This window comes from Girardinichthys multiradiatus, chromosome 12 (assembly GCF_021462225.1).
Source record: "Girardinichthys multiradiatus isolate DD_20200921_A chromosome 12, DD_fGirMul_XY1, whole genome shotgun sequence".
Taxonomy (NCBI): Eukaryota; Metazoa; Chordata; class Actinopteri; order Cyprinodontiformes; family Goodeidae; genus Girardinichthys; species Girardinichthys multiradiatus.
In genome coordinates this window covers 37,029,878-37,051,361 of record NC_061805.1, presented here as the reverse complement: position 1 = coordinate 37,051,361, position 21,484 = coordinate 37,029,878, and the positions used below count along the sequence as shown (strand labels likewise).

Below are 21,484 nucleotides of genomic sequence, written 5' to 3'. Positions count from 1 at the left end.
CTTCATCCCCTGCAACCTTCACACATGCATAAGCTTTTCTGCACCCTGTGGCATGCAGTCCCACAGTAAGAGTCAATCACCCCTTACCCGCTACACAGCCAGTGACCTGCAATTGACCGTTTGAACCCTAATCTGGAGGTCATTTCAGGTCCCACACTCCAGGGTCAGAAAGTGGTCACTGTGCAGCCTCTATTTCCAATGCCCGGTTAGTCTTAAAGCCAATCCTCTTTCCCCCTGTGATTTATGTGATTAACAGGTTTAGTAAAATTAATGTTAAGAAAAGACGCTCTGCTGGCAAAACTCAGCAGAGTTCCCTAGTTTTCTATGTGGCATTTCTTCTGCCACATGCTGAGAAGAATATATGACTCCGCCAGAGGAAACTGTCTAGTGGGGTCCCAGTATTCACATCTCCCCTGTGGATCCAACCATTAAGTGATTTAATTGACCACCACAAATATAACACAGACATGCACATACATTCACACTATACATATTTTTTACCCAACAAAACAATTATTTTGGTCTACAGAAAGCCAGCTGAATTACCATGCAGTCTCCAAAGTTGTGGGAAGGAATTATTTTAGTGATGGTGGCTCTTAAATCACAAACATATTCAAGATGTTGTGGGGGGCATTTTTAAGCAAAGCACTGTTTAGCTTCCCTGAACCAATAGTCAATTTAACTATTGCAGACATTGTTACAAAGTGAGACTATGCAGTTATAGAGAAAAAAATTAAGAATTTTGGCCTCTGAAATTCTTTTCAAAAGCAGAGAAGAAATACATCCTTTTTTATATTCAATTCTTCTTTAAAACTGAAGGACCTGCAGCCCATAGTCTGTCTTCAGCAAGTGGGATGCAGCTTAATCCAATAGTGACTTGACTTGCAGAGCCAACATCTGTCATAGACGTGCAATATGTTGCTAACTGATCTTTTCTTAGCAAGAAAATGATGAATTATGCAATTTTGCCAATTCCACTGACACCGACATGAACCCAAACATATACAGAACCACCATCATTTTGGCAGAAGCAGCGATATTCTTTGTGTCATAAGCTCTTCCTTTTTTTAACACATATTAATCTTCTTACTGAAGGTGGATTTTTGTTCAATCAGCCTCTTTTATATTACACTTGTTTTTCTCTGTATCCTTCCATCCTACCTTTTCACTTTTTAAGCTGACCAAGTCTTTATACCTACAGTGCATTGTACAATTATTCATAACCCTTACTCCACATTTTGTCACTTCACAACCACAAACTTCTGGGTTTTATTTTTCAATAGCCCAACACAACACATGGCATGATTGTGGAGTAAAAGGAATTATGTATGGCTTTTAAAAAATGTTTCACAAGGAAAAATCTGAAAGGTGTGGCATGCACTTGCATTCAACTTCTTTATGGTGATACCCCTAAATAAGCTATAGTGCAATCAAGTACGATCGGAAGTCACTCATTTAGGAAAGAGTCCACCAAAATTGAACTTTCTCGTTTTTTACCAAAGTGCTCTATATGACAGAACCTACTCCAGACATACCTTTGAACACATGATCCCAGCATTAAAACATGATGATGGAAGTATCATGCAATGAGGACACTTTTATTTAGCAGGGAAGGGGAAACTTGTCAGATTTGATGGAAATATGCTCTAAAGCAATCCTGAAAGCAATCCTGTCTGAGGCTGCAAAAAAATTAAAACTAGGGTGGAGAGTCACCTTCCAACAGGACAACAGCCAGAGCTACAATGCAGTTGTTTGGATCAAAGCATATCCATGTGTTGAAATAGTCCATCCAAAGTCCAGACCTAAAGTAGAACTTATAATCTTTGAGAAGGCTAGAAAATAGCTGTTCATATATACTCTTCATCAAATTGGACTGTGCCATAGCTAAAAATTATCATTGCCACGAAAGGCAGAACAACACATTTTTGACTAGAAGAAGCTAATTACAAGTGCACACCACACTTTTAAAATTCTTAACTTTTTCAGATTTTTTAAATAAAGAAAATACAAATAGCAAACAAAACAAAAAAAACGTTTTCTTTCCTCCTCACAATCATGCACAACGTTTTGTTGGTATATCACATCAAATCTTAATAAAACACACAAAGTTTGTGTTTATAGTGTTTATAGTGTGGCAAAATGTGACAAACTAAAAGGGGTTATCAAACTAAAAGGGGTTATCAATACATGTGCAAGTTGTTGTAGTTGTCAATTATTTAAGAAATATGTTTTTCAGGTGTGTTGCTAATCAGAGATGCATCTTTTAGTGGCAGATTGCCTTATTATTCAGTCTCAAAAAAGTTTGTCTAAAACATGTAATGAACCACCTTCAAGGATTTTTCACATTAAAAAGGACACCCTTTTAGCCACAATTTATATTCCATATTTAGACATTTTAAGCTGTTTGTATATCGCTCTAATACTACAAATTATAAGGTGAGGGTAAAGGCCAGGGTTAAGCTGTTATTTGCTCTGTGACACAACATATTCTCCCCATTACCCAAATGCATAACGGGATAGAAGTAAAGTTCTGTTAGGAGACAGGCAAAGTTTTGAAATGGGACAGAAGCAGAGTTCTAAGGAATTGCCTTGCCCCAGGGAGAAAAACATTTGAGAAAACATTTGACTTTATGGTAATAAATATGGACCAAAAATCACAGAGTGCATCAATGAATGGGTTAAAGAATTACATTTTTCCGACAGGGGGGTCATTCAGCCATAACACATTAACAAAGGTTAAGGAAGCGATAAAAAATATGGTAAAAAAATTAAATAAATAAATAAAAAATATGCACCGAAAATCACAGAGTGCATCAATGAATGGGTTAAAACATTACATTTTCCGACAGGCGGATCGTTCAGCCCTAAAATATTAGAATTCATTCAATTTAGTCTGTAGTAGAATATTTCTTTACTTTGGTATACTTTCCTTTATCATGCCACCACAATGTACTTTTCATGTTCTTTTCAGTCACTGCAAAGTACTTTTTTTCATGTAAAGCACTTTAAATTGTCTTGTTGCTAAAATGTGCTTCATAAATAAACTTGCCTTGTCTTGAGAATAAAACTGTGCTACAAAAACATGCAAAAAACTGACTTGAGATTTTACTACAGACATCATCAGGACAGTTCATTGTACAACATTCATTGTATTTTCTCTGTTCTAAATGAGTGCACATTCCATATCAAAAGGTTTGTATATATAAAATCTGCATGTGTGGGTGTCATTGTGCAAGTGAAGCACAATACATACAATATAACTATATTTCTTTTATCTGGTATTCCCTTAGCTTTTTGTTTTGGCAAACATAATACAATTTTATTATCACGTTTTATCCCAGTTTGCCGTTTTACAACTTGTTTAAATTGATACAAACAGCTGTTTTTTGTGTTGTTTGTTCAACACAGTGGAGCAGAACATAGACCTTTTTCAGTTGTATTTATTTTCTATTTTTTGTTTTGCTTTTTTTATTGTGTAGTGTAATGTTTTTTAGCCCATGGGACTCATCCAAATTTAGCCTTAAGACGTCCAAACACCGGCTTGGTTAGGTCATTCAAAAAACCTCAGGCACTTTTCAAACACATTTATGTTGTCTATATGTCTGTGCATCTTAATTAACAACTATATTTACATGCTGTTTAGATGGAAGGACATGTTTTATTTTTTATCTCTATTCAACTGAAGTTTGCAATAAGTTCATGACTCATGATAAACATTTTTTCTGGCAGTGTTTAATTCTACAAAAATAGTTCACCTTTGGAGACATAGACAACTTGAAAAGTACTAGAAATTTTAAACTCTTTCAAACAAATAACTTTCTGTCAGCACAAAGCCACATTTAACCTTTAATGTTTGAATTGACATTGAAGCAAATCAAACAGTAGATGCCCAAGAGTAAGTCTAACATTGAAAGGAAAACCTTTAATAGGGAATTTAATGCATTAAAGAAGTGACATGACACGTTATTGCAGTGTTAATATTTTTCTTCCTATTTGGATGTTGAGTCCAAGGAAATAAAATGTCTAATTGACAGATTAAAAGTTGTCCAACTTCTTTCTTATAAACAAAGACATATTATATAAACACTCACGTAAATAGATATAAAGACTTTGTTTAGTCAAGCAGGCCCTTTAACACACAGCCACTGCTGATAGCATCTTCACGCCTGCTGTGGTCAGCTCATACACATTACCTTGGATATAATAATCCCCTATATCTCAATGCTTCTCTTTTTGGCTATACACAGGAGCAGCTGTCAATCAAACAGGGTACTAATGTGCTCCATATGAGACTCAACAAGCAAGGAATTCTGGAAATCCCACATTCTGCCCTTATATTTAGCCTCCTGTTAGGTAGACAAATTTTCTTATTGACACTAGTAATGAGGTGTTCTGAGACAGCGGACAGAGTTTCTTTTTCTAACAGTCTAAATGCTGCTTAGTTAAAGTAGCGGTGATGTGGGCAATAGATAGGAAAGCATGATGTTATAGATCTGTGGGGCCCTGCTTCAGACTTCTTGTTTTGAAATAATTAAATGTGTTTCCTTCGCCCTTGATACAGGGGGGTAAAGGAACACAAGCAGGTGAAATGAACCATATAATTGAGAAATCCAGGATGCAATCCAAAACTAAGTGGTCTACTGAAACCATACAAGGGTGGGCACAACAAATTTAATAAAAAGCTGCTGGGCATTTGATGGGGAGGATGTAGTGGGTGTTTGGTAGAGGGTGGGCTCTGCTGTGCCGTCAAAGAAGTTCAATGTTTTCAGGGGTTGCGGAGTGTCCACAGGGATAGGAGGTGACACCAAGTGTGTTGTCAAGCGTAAATCCCAATGCAGAAGGCCCTCGCGAGATGGGTGTCCCCTTATCAAAGGTCTCACTGACTCGGGCTGCCATTTGATCTCCCCTCAGGAAATTCAAAATTCCAGGCAGATGAGGGGTGAAACTGAGAAGCCCTTAAGCCCAGCTTGTGCTAGTGATTAGAGGCAGCTGTTTCGATTCACATTTCGAAGGACTTGAACTCCGCAACCTGCCGCTTTCATACGCGGTGGGTCAGGGCTCTGGGTGACCAGTTAGAAGGCACTGACCATGGCCATGGTGATGGTAACCTAAAAGAAAAGAACAAAAATCAATTTACATCCAAACAGTCACTGTTTTAAACATTTTCTTTTTTTGGTATTTTGTTTATTTACCCCATTTTCTTATGTATTTACTTGTTCAAGAGAAAGATATATTAGATTAATCTTTTATAAAAATACAGACAATGCAATGCTAATTTTAAGTGTGTTTTATGTAGAACACAGACAACACAAACAAATTAACAATTGAACCCAAATATAATTTCCCTCATTGTGATTAAACTTAAATACAATTAAACATTAGTTGTGCAAAAAAACAACTATTTCTTAGCTGTGTAACAGCATTAAAGCCATGTTTTAAAGGCAAAAAAGGGAGGGATCTGACTTATCCTTCACAGCCTTCGATATTTCATACTTTTTTGCACCAGGTAGAGGATAGTGGCTGGCTAAGGTGACTCCATAAAAACATGTTTACTTGACAGGATGATTATGCTTGTATATGTAGGTATTTGCTTAAATATCTCAAAAGGTCAGTGGTACAGATTTGAATAATCTGGTTACATGAGTTTAAAACATATCAGCTAAAGAGCTAACACTCTGCCTTGGGAGTTTAGGAGTATTTTCTAAGAATTCTATGTTTCTATGAAATAATTTTCCCAAAAAATAATGAGCATAAATAGATGCTAATTAAGAGATGTAAACACATGGTGAAAAATACTTCATTTTCTAATATATCAATGTTTTATTTTCAGGTATTTTAAACCTCTTGTAGTCTCAGTTAACCAGAACTTAATCTGGTGTTTGTGGTCTCTGGAGGCTGCAGCCATTGAATTTAAACAAACTTGTGTTAATGTCTCTTATTTTGAAGTAAGAAAGTAATGAGTTATTGAGTTGCCCTTTTGTGTTGACAAAGTCCAATAGTAAAGAGTGGTTATTGTCTCTCTGACAACTCTTAGTTACATAAGCAATAAAGTAGCATAATATTTGTTTTGCATTAGGAAACAGAAACATTAATGAGTGAAGCTGACTGAAAAGATTATTTTCATTTTATTTTGAAAAGCTAACTGCTAGCATCTGCTCCAAGCTTGCAATTAGTTCAAAACTAAAACTCAGAGATTCTTTTGTTTGAGATTTATAAAACCTTTTCTGCTTGTTAGATACACAAACAGGATACTTTTCAATGCTTATTTGGGTTTAGGGCCACCTTAGAATTTGAAACTATAAAACATGCATTACATGGTCAAAATAAAATTGGTCCTGAATTATTCTTTAGATTGTTTAAAAATTCTAATATTGTAAAGCTTGTGAGGCGAATGTATTGTTATACCTCTTCTAGTGTTATTTTAATAAATAAAAGGTTAACATCAGAAACATTGCTAATTTCATTGCGACATCTTACTTTGAAACACAGTAATTTAGTCTCATAATTTTTAACCATTGTGGAAATGTGGTATAGCAACTACATGAAGGCCACAGTCTGTAAGAGCTAAACGTAAGCATGCAAATAACAAAAACTCTTGCTATTAAGAATGCTATTAACAGTTGACCAAGAAGTGGTGGATTCAAAAAAGCCAAGACATTTAGCCAGCGTTACCCAGGGAGGTGTGTTACAAACACACAGAGAATGTGTTAAAAAGAACTAAGTGGTACAAGCATATAAATGATTATTCCTAAGCATGATTTGACAGCTAGATGCTTGACCTTGGTGGGATTTAAGTACAGCAACCCCCGGCATTCATTTGCATTCTATCGCTGCCAAGTAATTTGGACACAATTTTTATTCCAAAGAAAAGGAGGAGGAAAAGGTGGGGACTTCAGGTTAAGTTCTTCTACAAGACCACAGTAGTCAACCAAATTAAAAATGAGGAGCTATTGGCATTATAGACAACCTTCACACCCTACACAGTCCTTTTGTTCACTCAGTTAAATTTACATCTATAGTCATGTCACTAAGTGTCAATAATGTGATGCCTTAATGTGTTAGTGAGGAGAGCCTGGGTGCCCCATTTTCACTGCCAAATATGTTAGGTGGACGCCCTGTCTATTAGACTAGGATCCATCTGCTCTGAAACAGAGGTGGAGGTCAAACATCTGTGAAAATCAAGGTGAAGAGTGAACTGCCAACATGTCTGCCAATGACCACACTAACTTACAAAGCCTCTACAGCAAAATGTAAAGAACATATGCTTGTTTAATTTCATTACAGGCAATGATGAAACCAAAAGTGATCTCAGTAGTAATACTGTGGCCAATACAGCTGGAAGTATAACTATTGAAAATGTTCACGTTGCAGTAAATGTTTTGCTAATGGGCCTATTTACATAAAGTTCACATCAAATGTAAAAACCTAAGAAATCCGGAAATTAAGTTTAGTGCAATAAGGTGGATATCACATGGAATAAATACTGACAACACTAACTGAAATTGATTAGAAATTTAGTAGAAATGCCTATTTTTGTTAAAAATATCAATGAATTTTGGTGTTCCAGTCACTTCAGTGGCTGCAAGTGTATAACGTTTGGTGTGGAAAAACTTGTCTGGCCTGCACAGAGACCTGACCTCAACCTTCTTGAACACTTGAGGTTGAATTATAGCAGTGGCTGAAATACTGGAAAATGCACATTTTCACATCTAACTTTAAACACACTCCTAAGCCTTGTACACAATAGTTAAAGTCACTATTGCTTGCAACTGTGAGTCCATAAACAAATTAGACCTTATAGATTAGGAACAGGATGTCATCAAAATTAATGTACATGTAAAAGCAGACAGACAAATACTTTGGCAATATTGTGTATCTGTAACCATCAGTATATTCGGCAATGATAAGGATGCAAAGGCATTGATCACTTTGATTTTACCCATCAGGAGATACGTCTTGTGAGATGTAATTAAGATCTCACCAGCTGACATGAATTTGCATTAATAGGGAGCAGGTTTGTTTTCTAAACACCTGCGGGTTTCATTTATTTCCTTGGCATTCTTTGACACTTTTGCAGCTTCTTCAATTCATGTGTTGAATACCTATACCGCTTGTCATTCAACTTCATTAAACAACTTAATTTATGAACCAATTTTTGTTAATTGATTTCTTTTTTTTTATTTTTTTTTTTTTACCAACATTTGATGTGAATTTCATGTCCATAAGCCCATAAAAATATATTTGTTGAGAAAAATATCAATGAGTTTAATTATTATTATCCCTCCTTTATATTTCACAAAACTGCCAATATTTACAGGTCCTTCTCAAAATATTAGCATATTGTGATAAAGTTAATTATTTTCCATAATGTCATGATGAAAATTTAACATTCATATATTTTAGATTCATTGCACACTAACTGAAATATTTCAGGTCTTTTGTTGTCTTAATACGGATGATTTTGGCATACAGCTCATGAAAACCCAAAATTCCTATCTCACAAAATTAGCATATCATTAAAAGGGTCTCTAAACGAGCTATGAACCTAATCATCTGAATCAACGAGTTAACTCTAAACACCTGCAAAAGATTCCTGAGGCCTTTAAAACTCCCAGCCTGGTTCATCACTCAAAACCCCAATCATGGGTAAGACTGCCGACCTGACTGCTGTCCAGAAGGCCACTATTGACACCCTCAAGCAAGAGGGTAAGACACAGAAAGAAATTTCTGAACGAATAGGCTGTTCCCAGAGTGCTGTATCAAGGCACCTCAGTGGGAAGTCTGTGGGAAGGAAAAAGTGTGGCAGAAAACGCTGCACAACAAGAAGAGGTGACCGGACCCTGAGGAAGATTGTGGAGAAGGGCCGATTCCAGACCTTGGGGGACCTGCGGAAGCAGTGGACTGAGTCTGGAGTAGAAACATCCAGAGCCACCGTGCACAGGCGTGTGCAGGAAATGGGCTACAGGTGCCGCATTCCCCATGTCAAGCCACTTTTGAACCAGAAACAGCAGCAGAAGCGCCTGACCTGGGCTACAGAGAAGCAGCACTGGACTGTTACTCAGTGGTCCAAAGTACTTTTTTCGGATGAAAGCAAATTCTGCATGTCATTCGGAAATCAAGGTGCCAGAGTCTGGAGGAAGACTGGGGAGAAATAAATGCCAAAATGCCAGAAGTCCAGTGTCAAGTACCCACAGTCAGTGATGGTCTGGGGTGTCGTGTCAGCTGCTGGTGTTGGTCCACTGTGTTTTATCAAGGGCAGGGTCAATGCAGCTAGCTATCAGGAGATATTGGAGCACTTCATGCTTCCATCTGCTGAAAAGCTTTATGGAGATGAAGATTTCATTTTTCAGCACGACCTGGCACCTGCTCACAGTGCCAAAACCACTGGTAAATGGTTTACTGACCATGGTATCACTGTGCTCAATTGGCCTGCCAACTCTCCTGACCTGAACCCCATAGAGAATCTGTGGGATATTGTGAAGAGAACGTTGAGAGACTCAAGACCCAACACTCTGGATGAGCTAAAGGCCGCTATCGAAGCATCCTGGGCCTCCATAAGACCTCAGCAGTGCCACAGGCTGATTGCCTCCATGCCACGCCGCATTGAAGCAGTCATTTCTGCCAAAGGATTCCCGACCAAGTATTGAGTGCATAACTGTACATGATTATTTGAAGGTTGACGTTTTTTGTATTAAAAACACTTTTATTTTATTGGTCGGATGAAATATGCTAATTTTGTGAGATAGGAATTTTGGGTTTTCATGAGCTGTATGCTAAAATCATCCGTATTAAGACAATAAAAGACCTGACATGTTTCAGTTAGTGTGCAATGAATCTAAAATATATGAATGTTAAATTTTCATCATGACATTATGGAAAATAATGAACTTTATCACAATATGCTAATATTTTGAGAAGGACCTGTAGATATTCGTGACCTTTTACACAACTCTAACCGTTTAAATTTTACAATCTACATCTACGTGTATATAGCCCTAAATGGATGAAGCTCTTATCAAGGAACAAGAGGGTGAAGTGACCTCCTGACCTTTAACTTCTATCTGTTAAAAGACTGTTTGAGGACACATGTCTGAGAACACACTTAGAATAGATGAGATTATATTTTAATGCTCAGATTTGCCCGTTAAAAAGCACTAAAAGAAAACATAGCATTGAATATCTTATTTATCTAAAAGCAAACTCTTCGAAGAATCAAGCCGCAACCTAGGGGCAACAAATACTGTGAGGCTTTATTTGACTTCTTCAGCCTGTCGAATACTGCAAACCCTACTTTACTATTCACCAATGTACGAAGAGGTTTGTGCCAGCCCTTTGTGCCACCCTTATGTGCTGTGGGCTCTGCCCTGGATTTATTAGACATTTCACACCCCACCACCACGTAGAGAGCCAGTGATCTGGGCCTAACATTGGGGCGTTAATTGGTCAACCTCTGCCAACAAGCGAGACCGATAGCTCATGACTGCTTGAGCTTTTCAAAAGGTACTGTACATTACATGCCACGTTTTCCAGGGTTGTGTTTGTTTATGTGGTTTGTGGTGATCATTGAGCATATTACCTTACCTGTCCATGTTCACACTGAAGTGAACATGAGTGGGATGTTGTTGCACTTACTGAAGCAGGGATTTTGGGGAAAAAAAAGCGGTGCTTAAAGCTCAGTACTGACATTTTGAGTATGACGAGTGACAGAAAAAAGCATAAAAGAGAACACAGTACATTGTGGCACTGTGCTGCTTTCACTGGGCTGTTGAGTTTTAGGGATTTGTAGAAGCACAGAAAAATCTTCTGTGACCAGTATGACATGTTTGACCATATGTTTGCTCAGCCAGAGCGAGCGCTGCTGAGTTAATTACTTGGTGCATATGGCAGATAACTTTTTGCCAATAGGAATTATAAACTGACTACATTACTAAAATACATTGGATCAAACTGGAATGTATGAATTTATCTAAATGATTTAATTGTATTGGAATCATTTAAATATATATTTCTAAATGTGAATTGGACCTCCTTGTCCTGAAAAGTGACTTGACATCACATTTATTAAATTTCTCATGAACTGGCAATGCATAAATAAAATAATATTTTTCACTTTTCAGTCTTTTGCCTTTCTTTTCTTCCCTGTCTCCATTTAAAAAAAAACATAAAACAAGAAGCACAAATGTCACATAAGCCCAGAGAAAGCGACCTCCCTCAACTAATATGATTAAAAGTGTAGGGTACAGCATGCATATAAATACACTATGCTCGTTAAAAACATAACACTCTAACTAGATGTGCTGCCCCTTTAAATGTCGATGTTGCATGCAATTGCAGCACAATTTTAGTGTCAAATCCTTAGTCTTTGTAAGGCCCGACACTGTTCTTGGTTACCTCTAAATGTTAGTGGCTAACATATGGCAGCACAGACAAGGGGAGGAAGGAAAGAAGGAAAGAAGCAAGAAGAATCTTGCTGGCAGGCAGAGTGGCGCACCCACCCTCAGCCCAGAGCCTTAAAACTCAGATTAGGGGGTGGATCAAAGCTGGGATTTAATCTGGGCCACTGGGCAAGGGCGGAGATTATGGCACCGTGGCACTGCGTGACACTGGGGTTTCCCCTCATCTCACACGTGCACATTTATGAATGTGCACATCCATGGAATCTATATATGCACCAGCAAAAACGATGGCATGCATGTGCACACACATACAGATGCTCTGACTAAAAAGAAACAAGGAGGTGATCTAACTTTAAACTTTGATCCATCTTTTAAGAATGGTTGCAGGCAAAAGAAAGACAAGGCAACTGTGACATTGAGGGAAGATGCAGTGGATCAGGAAATGGAGGGTTTAGAAATGAGTGTTAGGGATTGACAAAAGCCAAAAAGCTCCATAACCTCCACTCTCCGCCCACGATGCTATACAATTCACCAAATTGGCCTCACATACTCCTTGTTACACAATCTTTTTGAGACAAAAGTACAGACGCAGTTGCACAGTTTGGATAAATAAGTCAGATTTTGCTGTATTTAAACCTTGTTTTAAACCTTTACCACCAGTGGACCATCTTCATAAAATGTTTATAAAATTCTTATCTTTGAAAAAAAGCTTGTTTAGTCTTTAATACCATACACATTTCTGTTTGCAATGTACAGCTGAATGCAGTTTAATTAGATAATTACAACCCTAAGATATCAAATGTAGAGAATGCTGCAAAAGTATTCACATCTCTTCAACCTAACAATGTTTTGTCAGGTTACAACCACACACTGCTCTGTACTACACTTCTATATTATAGACCATAGGTCCCCAGATATATTTTCCTATGGAAAGTCCAACTCAATTGTAAAAGTTGGGAGGTGGGCATTCGGGGCTCGGGGGTTGGTGGGGCTGGGATGTTGGGGGTTCATGTAACAATGGAAACAGATGGATGCTTGCAGTTTTTCAAAATAAAATTCCTCTCATGGTCTAATCATCCATACCACAGAAGTTACAAGCATGCCATTCTTGACTGGAAGATGGTTGTAACTGAAAACAGTACAATTATGGAAAAAAAAAAACAGCCTTCTTTATCAGCTTGTTGACCTTTTTTAAGTCCCTGGCTCTGATGCTACTTACCCAGCAGATGATGGTAGAAGAGATCACACTTTCCACAACAGACTTATAGAAGATATGACTCAGTGGGACAAAAATATATTACAAATATATTACAAACTATCTAGCTTTTGTCTTGTTTTTAGAAAATTATATGCTTTGTGTTAATCTGTCAAAAGTTTTGGGTAAAATACATTAAAATTTGTGGTTGTAATGTGACAAAATGTAAAAATGTTCAACAGGTTTCAATACTTTTGCAAGGCACTGTACGTGCACTTGTTTCCTTTAACGTAAGTGTGAGAACATTTTTTTTTCTCCAGATATTTTTGTCATTAAAGACCTCCCCTTTTTTAGAGGTTAACTTCATAAGATGTTTTGATCGCTGAGTCAGTTTGTAATGTGCCTTTAGGGTGTTATCAAAATTCTGCCTTCCCCCAAAATCTACCCACATACCCCTAAGGCAAAGCTCTGAATGTCTTTAGAGGAGTAATGGGGAGACATGCCAGAGTAATGCGATGCAATGACTTTTCTTCATTCCTGGACTTTTTTCTCTTCTCTCTCTCCCCTCTATCCCCACCCACCCATCTCTTCTATATCTGCTCGCACACAGTACAAACATGCACAGACACACAAAGTGATTGACTGTCAGACATAAAAGCAGACCTTTGCTTTGCTGGTTTTACTTGATTAAAGTCAGAGCAATGGGGTCTTGGCTTAGCTAAGTCTGGGACAAAGAACAATATTTGTGGGGTCCGCTCTCACTCAAAGACCCTCTTGTCAGGGGAGGCCCAGAGTGAGCTCTGGGGGAGCGTAGACCGACTAAAGGCCAGGCCATTCATCAAAGTCCTCCTTGAAAGAACCCAAATGTCTCTTTCTTTCACCCATCTCCATCCCTCTTCCCATCTCTCACTTGTTCCTCCATCTTTTCCCTGATTTTCTTCCCCCCCTCTTTTGTATAAATCCAGTGGGAGCAACTGAACTCGCCGTAAGTCATAACTGAGCTGAGATTGGAGGAAAGGCTTGGGACCGGGCCCCACTCATGCTAAGGCTCGGCATTTTTGTTTGTATGTGTCATGGGGTGATTTGTCAGGCTGCAGTGGCAGAAGTCAAGCCCCTGAGGTTGAAAGGCTATGACCCCAGGAGTGCGCCTATTTGTGTGTGTGTGTGTGTGTGTGTGTGTGCGGGGTGACCCGCCCATGCTCCGGCCATAATAGACCTGAGCCCAAAATAATGGGCACCCAGGCAGGGGTAGGCAGCACAAAGGCCTAATTTGCATTTTTCAGGTAGACACACAGTGATAGGAACTGACAGGGGCGTGACAGGACTCAGTGGTTGCAGGGTGTGGTGCAGGAATTGAGTTTGTGAATGAGCGTGTGTGCGCTTTAAGACCCTGCATCCGATGGGAAAATTTACTGCGAACCTTAGCCGTTCTTGGCCCTGACTGAGAAAAATCAATAACATCTGAACTCTCACCACATAATAAGACATAATAGTAAACAATAGCTTTGTTTACCCATCTGTGTATATGCCCGCTCAGCGCCTTTGTGGAGGCTGCTGGCCTGCACGCAAACAGTGAAGAGGGCATGCACGCACGTAAACAAACACTTTAAGACAGGCTTACAGCTGAGACACTGCGCCGGTTTCCTAACCATGCTTCCTCTGCCTTTCTCTTAGCCCTCTTCCCTTTTGTCATTAAAGGAGGAAACACTTTCTCACTCGGTTTGTTTACTGGTTCCCACCTCTCTTCGGGGAGTTGGTAACAGAAACAGAACTCCTTCTCAGCTGGCCACCTGCCTTGTCCCTGAACACACCCCATTTCTCCTTCTCTTCCACTCTTCCTCTCTCTCTCTCAGTCTCTCAGCATGGATGATTAGATTACATATGCTTCCTTTCTGAATGAGTTCAATCGTAAATAATTGACTGAGTTATTGTTCGCTGCATGACTCAAGGATTTTGTATTTGGGCTGGAGTCTTACAGCAGTGCTTTAGTCTATGTCAGAGTTTTGATAGAATTAGATAAAGTGCTTTTGAATTGCATTTATACCTTGGCCTTTTTAACATGTTATTTTGTAAACACAAGTTTTAATGTATATTGCAGAGATTGTATGTGATCAATCAACACAAGATGTGAGGCGGAAAAAAAATTATATATATTTTTTACACTTTTTTACAAATAAAAATGTAAAAAAAGGAACTGAGCCACTTTTAATCTGGTACCCCAAAATAAAATCCAATGCAACCACTTGCCTTCGGAAATCACCTAACTAGTAATACAACCCATCTTTGTGTAATTCAGTCTGTCTTGTGAAGATCTCAGATGATTGTGAGAAAGCATTAATCAATGTTAATCAAGGAACACCAGACAGGTCACATCTCTTAGAGCACTGTTAAATTATCCACTGTAGATCAGCCTTAACACACCATTCCCGGCATGAAACACGGGGTTGGATCACGGTGCGAGGGTGCTCTTCATCAGGAGGAATGGGGGAGCCGGTCAAAGTTGATGGGCAGATGGATAGAGCTAAATACAGGGCAATCTCTAAGGAAGGCTGGGGCAGGGGTTCATTTTTCCAGCAGGAAAGCTCTAAACATATTGTGAGACCACAAACAGAATGCTTTAGATGAAATATATATATGTGTTAGAATGGCCCAGCCAAAGTCCTGACACAAATTCAATTCAGAATTTTTGCCAAGACTTGAGCATTTCTGTTCAGTGACTCTTGCTGGATGGCTACCTACGCATGTCACACCTTATATTTTTATGTTTGAAAATGTTTCAAAAAGATTCCACTTCACTATGAACTATTATGTGTTGATCTATTACTTAAAATCCCAAAAAATGTCAGGACATATATGGCTATAACAAAGGATAGAAATACTATTGCAAGACATTGTAAGGCTTCTTCAAATGTACAGGTTCTGTGTGCATTTTGGTCCACATGACATGATAACGTCATCCTCCTGTAGCATACTGCACATACCTTCTGTAAAATGTTTGGTTTAGACATCAAGTTCTGCCTCCCTTTTTTTGAAAATTTCAGCAGCATTGAAAGCAGATACTGCCTTTTACTAACACAAGATATGCACGATAGGGTGGGGGTAAAAGCTCCTCTGTATTGTCCTTCCAAATATTATCTAGAAGCATTTATTATTCAACAACATTAGTTAATAACTTAACATCAGAATAAGACAAAAGAAAGACTAATGACCAGGAGAGAAAAACTACACATAATCAAGGCATTCAGTGGATAACAGCTATTATTCCTTTTGTTTTTCAGTATAGGAATGTTGTGGGATGGCAGGTGGGCCACTGGCTAATTGACAAGGACACCCACTTCCTGTTCTGAGGTCACATATTGCTGTGTATCATCGAGCCTGCAACAGGATCCAGGAGTGCTCGCTCAGAGAATAGGCCCCAGCCAAGACTAATGTCGATGCAATTATAAAACAATTACTGCAATGATATCTGATGAAGCCTGTTATTGCATTGTTAAAGTAGTAACAAAAGGATGCATACTCACAAATGTTACACATGCTGTTTTCAAATAATACAGGATGAGAAACTGAGGTGGGGGTGCAAGGAGGGAGAAGAATAGATGAGATAGAGTAAAGGACAGTGTAAAGATAATAGAGTTTCAACCAGTTTTTGATTTTCATCATTTGTCTTTGTATGTCTGTGGGTAACTGGGCAGAAAAGGGGACTTTAAAATAATATTTAGAAAATACATCATGGGAATCTAGAAAAAAAGAACTGGTTGGAAAGTTATTGGAAGATAAATGGCCTTGAAGATAAATGCATGCAGGCCAGGGTAGGTCCACCCCCCACTTTATGCCCCTCTACCATGACATCAGACCAGAAGGGGAAAACATCCCCTCTTTTTTGAAGAGTGTGATTTAATTTGTACCTTTGAACAAGGAGTAAATATGTTTGAACTGTCTCAATGATTCTGCAGTGGTCTGATCACTTTCTCACGGGAAACTGCTCCGAGGAGGATATCAAGGTTGCTGCATTACAACTTCACTTTTTAAACTAATCTAATTTCTGGGCTCTTCTTTTCTTTCACTCCCTCCCCTTTCCCATTACTCCATCTGTTCCTTTGCTCCTATCGCGAGGCTGTCACTCCCTGCTGTCCATGCTCCGTGTCATTCTGGCTCCCGGCATTCCCCGGGGATGATCCCAGTGACCTTCTCCCCGTCTTACTGGAATTTGACGTCAAAGGTCCAGTTGCTAAGAATGGAGTTTTGTTTAGTCACAAATATGACCTTTTGCCTTTACTTAGTCTCCCGCTCATCCCTTTAACTCTGAATAAACTCGCATTTTGTCCAAAAGTGAGATAACTTGCCAAGTTTTCTCTTCTCTCCTCAGCATATCCGTTTTTTTCAACCTTTTCTCAGACTGCATCAGTGGATCTTCCATTCTCTGCCTATCTGCTCCATGGTCCTGCTCCTCATTTCTCCCAAGCTATCTCATGTATTTTTTTAGTCTACAGGGACTTGGGGTTGAAATGAAATATGGCCGCCAAGCCTCAACGAGCATGCTCATATTCTGTGTAATTACCTTGGGCCGAGAACTGGGGCCAGGCTCAGTATCTATAAATCTGTGCTCCTCACTAGCCCCGTCCGCCTTTTGAAACCCTATCCAGCCGACACATCGCGGTGAGACTCTGACCCATGACCTTTCACACCGCTAGGGCTGCTGGGAGTGACCTGTGACCCTGCGTTGGGCTCTCTCAGAGTCTGCTCAGTCTGACCCCTCCAAGCCTTGTGACCCCCCCAAGTCACAGCTGTGCCTGATCTGTCCTTAGGGGCCGGAAAAGAACATGTCAAAAAAGAGGGTGTTTTTTTGGCACTGGTGTGTGGGGGCATGCGTGCGTTTGCAGATGTATATGAGTGACAGTCAGTAGTGAAATTGGTGTGTGCAGCTGCATTCATCTATGTGTCAATATAGCCCCGCATATCTTTGTGTCTTCCACCTGCATGGAGTCTCACAGGAGACTGTATACGTAGAGGAAGGTGGGTTACCAAAAAAAGGTGTCTCTTACAACCAAGGCCATGACATACGGACAGGGGAAGACAATATATAATCCCCACATACAAAGGTCATAGACTCCTAATGGTAATGTGTTTGTAAGCAATGTTAATTTTTATCTGTTAAAAGCTCTATGGAGCCCTCAATGTATTTATAGCAATATATCGATCCTGTGGATACATGAAATCCACAGTACAGAAGATTGTTATTCAGTTGTTATACCTATATCTTTTCACCCTTTCAGAACTTTGTACCTTAATCAGTCAACAGTATTGTGCTTCCAACTATGCATGGACCAGTTACTTATTATAGGAATACTATTCTTTAAAAAAACACAAAAAGACAAGTTTTAAAAACCTAGGTGGGAATTTCCTTATAATAGCTTTAATAAATGGATAATATAAGAGACGTCAGGGTAATTAAGTGTTTTTCTGGACGTATGAAGCAATACCCCTCCCCCAGTTGTTGCTGTGCACTGCCAGTCAGCTGGCATAAGACTGCAGTTATCTCTTGCTTACAGGAGAGTCAGTGGTTTGGAAATAGTTCCTGTCACTAAAATGCCATACAAATATGTACCGTGGACATTTGACTGAGAAAACTATAACAAACCTAACAACAGTCTCGTGTGAAAGTGTAGATGGTTAATGTCTGCTAAGGTAGTTTTGTATCCCACACATATAAACATTTTGAGTTTTTAGTTGTTTTAAATGTCTAAAAATGCAGTGTAGCTGACTGTAGGCTGGCTACCAGAGCAGACTGCCCAACTCCTTTATTTTCAAATTTCAGTTTGACTTGAGTTATAGAGCAATGCAGCAAGTATATGACACAAAATACAAATATTAAAAAAGAAATGTAAGAGAATACACTATTATACATATCTTAATTAATATATTATTACTTTTGCAGCAAAAAGAATAACTGTTGCTTTTTGTGTTAAAATAAAAATATGTATGTCCCATCACACACTATTGCTTTAATTATTTTGGTGTAATACCATGGTACAGTGGTATTTTTACAGCAATGACAATATTACCATTACTCACACTGTGCTTCACAGAGTGTTTGCTTCCCTCGGGATGCTGAATGCTCGGAACTGTTGGTGTGATCTCCTTTCTGATTAATTTGTCTGATAACTGTCTGACCAGTAGGTGAGTAATCTCTAAATATATCTTTAAAATAAACACAAGACAGTGAAATCACTGCAAAAGCAACTGCTAATGTCTGGACACAGTTTAATATCATTAATTTTATACCCTTCATCCCAACAACACTTACTTCAAATACGTGACAGGATTTGATAGTCCACAAAATCCCAATTTTCTCACTTTAAATATGCCATAATACATGTACAGATGGGCATAATGGCAGCACTAGTTTTGAGTGCGCAGTTCTTTACTCATGTGATTCATGTATTTCTCTGCCCATTCCATTTAATCTATTTGTTTCCCCTTTTGTTATAACCAAGAAAGAGTTGAGGACCAAATGTTGCACCAAAGAGTTCTTGTGCATTTCTTGTTCTTCTTTAGTAAACTGTGCCTTACCAAAGTCTTTCAGTCCTGGTGTACCTTCTCTTGCCTTCATGCTCTCTGTGTGCTCTCTCCCCCATTGGGTTTCCGAGCACTGTCTCTGACCAGAGCAGGGCCTCTGTGACCTGCAGCTGTGTTTACTGTCAACACAAACCAGTGTTAGGACAGCTGGGGCAACAAGAGAAGGCCAGACAGAAGACAACATGAGCAGCACATACGCACTCGTGTACTAAAAAGTATTATCGCATGATAAAAATAATTAGTTTTAGATACACATTTAGCAGTGTGCACATTTGAGTGCACTAGCAAAAGGAAGCCAAAGACCTTCATCAAGTAGGGTATTTGTGCATGTGTAAGGATGTTACGTTTGTTACTGTAACTATTTCCTGTTTCTGCTTTAAACTGGAGTGTACAGGCATTACACCAGTGGTGACACATTTTAAAAAGCTTACAGCCTGCTCTGCTACCCTCAACATGGCAGAATGAATACAGGCACCTGCTTATGTTTGTTTGTACAGGGGGTATGTGGAATTGCCTGTGGATATGAGAGGAAAAGTGTGCACCACATACACCTCCTTCATTTACCCTTAAAACCAACACAGGCACACGGAAAAACACAGTTGCACTGAGAAATGACAAAACACTGCCCACTCAAATATCCTCTTGTTCTCGTTACGTTTCCTCTCTTCCTGGACACCAGTTGATTTACTGGGACAAACCCTGGTTCACACACTCTGCATCCTGTGCTGCTCTGACACAAAATAATAAACATGCACACACAAAGACACATGCACTTCATAACAACGTTTTAATATTTTTTCCCTGGGATTTAGGCTCTCATGGGAGCCTGCAAACCCCACCACAGTTGTGGTATGACTCTCCCCATGTGTCCAGTCAGGCCTGGGAGAGAGGAAGCTCCATTAGTAAGTATCACTCAGGAAATTCCCTCTTTGTCAACAAATGTCCAATCTTTTCATCACAGATAATCTTTCAGTGAAGTGTTTGATAAAATCATTACTAATCTGAGTGAAAAACAGTGAGACAGTGAAAAAGTATAAATACATATTTCCATTCTTCCATTCTATTTTCTTTTATAAGAAAATCTACATTTGAACTAAGAAATATAGATTTTTAAATTTAAAGAGTATCCCATGCACACAAACTCTAGGTTTTAAGGTGTAATCAAATACACTGCTGTTGTAATTTGTAAGGTATTTATATAATAATAATTCTTTAAAATTGTTCTTCTCTATATCTGTCAGCCCTTTTGTCATGCTGTGCCAAGTTTAGCAGATACATTCTCGTCACAAATGAACTGATATTTTCCCCCAAATTCCCAGTGGGGGAACCAGGCTGGGAAACTCAAAGCTCTTGAAGGAGTCTTGTAGATGACTTCAGGTTCCCAATGGTTCGACAGGCCCTATCGCAGTGCCACTCAGCTACCTCACAGTCGAGATGTATCCAAGTGCAGCGAATAGAACGCCTAATGTGTCAGTGCAAGATTCTCACCCATATTATTACTCCTTCGTCAGTGAGTTCAAGGTTTGAGATAGACAAGGTGCGGTTCACAAGTTCTTGGGTAGTGGAGTCGTTAATCCATGCTAGGCTTTTCTCCAGAATCTTCTTCAGCCCGGTGTAATTGATTTTTTGGTTTCCACAGAAAAACGCAGATTGGCTTTGCATGGGAGCGCATTCTGTCCAAGGCAAAAAGACATTCAAAGAGGTTGTGTTTGAGCAGCTGAGGTTGGAATACTTCGAAGAACCATGAGCAACTTTAACGTGAGTTAAGTTCCACGGTCGCAGTCCAGCCTGGTAAAGTATGATTAACAAAAAATAATGCCGATATGCAAAGCAAGCAGCTTGAGCAAAGTCTTTAAACAAGATGCTTTATCTGTTATCTTTATCCATTTCCATAGCTCAGGTCAATTAGAGGGACTTGTGTTGTCAGGCTCGTCAGGAGGCTCTTTGTCCCAGACATCAGGATTCGCTAAATAGCTGAGAGGAATGATATCAGAATGAGTTCTAGGCATGGTTAGCCTTGGGAATAGCCTGCTAGTTCCAGTTAATCAGCTTCTTCAAATTTGTTCACTCGTCCTTCGAGCAGAGTCTGATAAATGGGCGAGGGGTAGGGCAATCCTAACCTCAACCCTTTCTACACCCACTTCCACTGGTAGACTATCCAGTAGTCGGGTTGTATCTGTGGTCCAACAAGAGAATATCCTTCTATGGCTCGTCTTTTTTTATACTGTTGGTAAGCCAACCCCACTTCTGACAGGATACAGACTGATATGTACAGGGGGTGGCTGTGAAGCCTGAGTTCAACCCGACGGCCTGAACG

At 39.2% G+C, this 21,484-nt stretch overlaps 1 long non-coding RNA gene across 1 annotated transcript; it reads right to left on the bottom strand.

Annotated features, from left to right (window-relative positions):
- Positions 1-3,902: 3,902 nt before the first annotated feature.
- Positions 3,903-21,293, bottom strand: LOC124878334. Its single transcript, XR_007040720.1, has 2 exons — positions 19,162-21,293; positions 3,903-5,108 (listed from the first exon to the last, which is right to left on the bottom strand). It is a non-coding gene; the product is annotated as an uncharacterized LOC124878334 (long non-coding RNA).
- Between the last annotated feature and the right edge of the window lie 191 nt (positions 21,294-21,484).